Here is a 3,416-nt window from a genome sequence, read left to right on the forward strand (position 1 = left end):
ATATATATATATTCATAATATCCTTAAAGCATTTTATTTTATACGGCTGCTTAAACAACATATCATATATTGGGTGATCAACAGAAATTAGTTTTTTTAGTATCCCAGGTAACAGAAAGTCCAGAATAAAGGTTGTAGGAGATTTGGTTTCCACTGTGGGCTCTCTCTGGAGTATGGTTACCTTCCTGTGATGTCCTCACATGGCCTTTCCTCTGCAGGTTTGCATCCCTGCTGTTTTCCTATGTATCCAAATTTCTTCTTTGTATATGGAAACCAGTCAAAATGGATAAAGACTTAATTTTAATTGTAGGCTGAATTCTAACTCAGCTACTTGTTCTAAAGATCTTATATCAAAATCCAGTAGCATTCTGTGGTACTATGAGGTAGAATATTAAATTTTGGATTTGGGGCAGACACTTTAATCCTTAACAAGAACTGCAATTCAAATCCAAATGATATGACTGAAAAACTAAAATCTAGCTACTCAGCTCTTCTGGGAGATGAGTGTCACACTATTCAAAGTAGTAAAACCACCAATGTTTTTAGACATTCTTCTCATCACAGCAGATCATGCAGTGTTTTCACTCATTAGTGATCTCTCTTCACATGATATAATGAGGCACTGAGCTCAGAGCAATGACATTTATCAGGTTTATTATTCACCCAATCATTTCCTAGCAGCTGTCTTTAGATGAAGACTCAGCTATGGTGCAATATTTGTTTGGGGGTAATGTTTATTCAAACCTCACTCACGCTTTCATTATTTATTCAACAAATATATATTAAGTGCCCACTATAGCCCTGGCATTTCTCAAGCCAATTTTGAAATATCAACAAAATCAATTTCTAAAGCACACACCAAAGTACTATTATTATTACTTTCTAGACAAGGAACTAAGACTCTAAGAGATTAAGCAATTTATCAATAAATATATCACTTGAAGTAGAACCAGATTGAAGAAAGCAATTTGAAGAAGGAAACCTCAATCTAGAACCTTGATCTTAATTTTATATTCTTCTTGCTAGCTGCTGAAAATCCTAAAGTAAAAAGTAAAGGCCCTCCCGTTGATCATCGATTTGCTTGAGCGGGCCCAGTAACATCTCCATTGGAGACTTTGTTGTTACTGTGTTTGGCATATCGAATACTCTCGGTAGCTTGCCGGGCTCTCTGAGAGGGGCGGAGGAATCGAACTCGGGTCGGTCATGTTGGCCGATTGTAAGGCGAACGCCCTACCGCTGTGCTATCGCTCCACTACTACTGATTGTTTTGATTTTTATGGAAGAGTAATTATTATACTTGCTGCTAGCTTAATATAACTATTTTATTCCAAACACAAATACATATAGTGAAATAGCTGTAGTTACTGTTGTTATTTAATCTACTTGTTTTATAATGTTAAGGAAATTTATGATCTTTCTGGTTTAATTCTGTGAACTATGAGCCTATGAAATGACAGCACTGATTTCTAAAAACTGAAATAGATGTAATAAAAACAGTGCTTGAAAGAAAGAAGCTAAGGTTGTAACAGCAATACAAAGAACAGTTGTGTTGAAAGTATTTGTTCAATCACCATATTTAGAAAATTAGAAATGGTTGTAGACTATCTTTGTTTTATTACCAAGAGTTATCAATTATCTCAAGCTAAAATCTCAGAGCTGTTCTTTAATTAAAGCCAGGAAACAGGGATGACACTCTCAACACCAGTGTTACGAGCATCGTGTGTGTGTGTGTGTGTGTGTGTGTGTGTGTGTGTGTGTTTGCAGCAGTCAGAGCTAGAGTATGAGCAAGAGAAAAAAATAAAAGCAGCTTTGAGTAAGAGACACTAAACACCAAGTCCCAGAGAAACTTTTCTTTGGCACCACTCTGCCTGCTGCATCTGTGGGTGACGGGGAAAGTCACCCACAAAGTGTTTCCTAATCAAGTTACCAGGATCTTAGCCAGCTCTGCCAGATGGCAGACAAATAATAATTCAGACAATCTATACCAGGTAGGCCTCTTAGCAAACTGAGTTCTTTACTTGTCTATATGAATTGACAACAAGGGATCATATGGTTATTTAAGGATGACCAGATTAAAATCCCAGAAAATCAAGGAAGAAAAAGGAATGAAGAGCAGGAATTGATAAAATAAAATTAGGAATAATTCAGAAATGATAAAATAATTAAAAATTATAGTAATATTCCCAAAGACATTAAAAATGTGTCCATCAAGAATAGATAAGCTGTTGTTTTTATTTTGTTTTTGCTTTGGGGCCACTTCTGACGATGCTCAGGGGTTATTTCTGGTCTGTACTCAGGGATCACTCCTGCAGGTTTGAGACGCATAATATGGGATGCTGGAGATCAAACCTGGAGTTGACCGCATGCAAAGCAGATACCCTAACTGCTGTACTACCACTTTGGCCCTCAATTTTTTAAAAATGAGGTTTCCATTATTAACAAAGTTCTGTTAAAAAAATAAGATGAGCAAAAGAGTCACTGATAGAGTTTAAAAGCAAATACAATCAACTGCATATTAAGATAGATATTTAAAAAATAAAATTACAGATCTTTGTCAGGACTGAGGACATAGTATAGTGGGTGGCAGTCCTAACACCGCACAACTCCTGGAGCAGTGCGAGGTGGAGCATCTATAACCATTTATTGAGCCACTGAGGGATCTTGGTGGTATGATACCAGGCCTTCTGCTCAATTATCCCACCAGATTATCTGAGGATTACTGGGAGTGGCTTTTGAGACCCATGAGCCCTGGTAAGGAAGGGGTGGTGAGGTACAAATGGAAATTTTAACTCATTCCAGGAGAAAACAAGCATTAAAGACAAGATTATTGAATACCTATTTGGTGCTGAAGAAATAGTACCAGGTAAGGTCTTTGCCTTGGATGGGCTGATATCCCTTTGAATTCCCAGCACTAAACAATACCAGAGTTCACTTCTGAACTTAGAGCCAGGACCTGAGCATCACTGGGTATTGTCCAAAATCCAAAAGGTAAAAAAAAAGAAACTAAATAATATATTTGACTACTGAAATGAGTACACATAATCAAGTTTGGGGGAACGTATGAATCTTAAGGCCAATATCTATAGCTTTGGAGGGGGCAGGTTGAGTTTCCCTCCCCGGCCCGAGCAGAGCCCCAGCAGCCGAAGACCTCCAGAACCTGCCACAACCATGCTGAGATCACTCTCCACACACATAAAGGTACCTGCAGCGGAACAAAGGCATGCGGGTCCCGGGGCTGAGATCTCCAAGCCTGCTCGGATTGGGGCTGAGCATCCTCCACCCAGATCCTCCATCTTCATCTTCCAGTAAGCAGCACCAACTGCCCCCTGGCGCCGTGTAATCCCATCAACGGCCAAGACCCAGAGACTATAAAACCCTGCTCCAGGAAGTGTGCAGCCACATTTGCGGCTGTGCGA

This window comes from Sorex fumeus, unplaced genomic scaffold (genome assembly GCF_029834395.1).
Source record: "Sorex fumeus unplaced genomic scaffold, SorFum_2.1 ptg000183l, whole genome shotgun sequence".
Lineage (NCBI taxonomy): Eukaryota > Metazoa > Chordata > Mammalia > Eulipotyphla > Soricidae > Sorex > Sorex fumeus.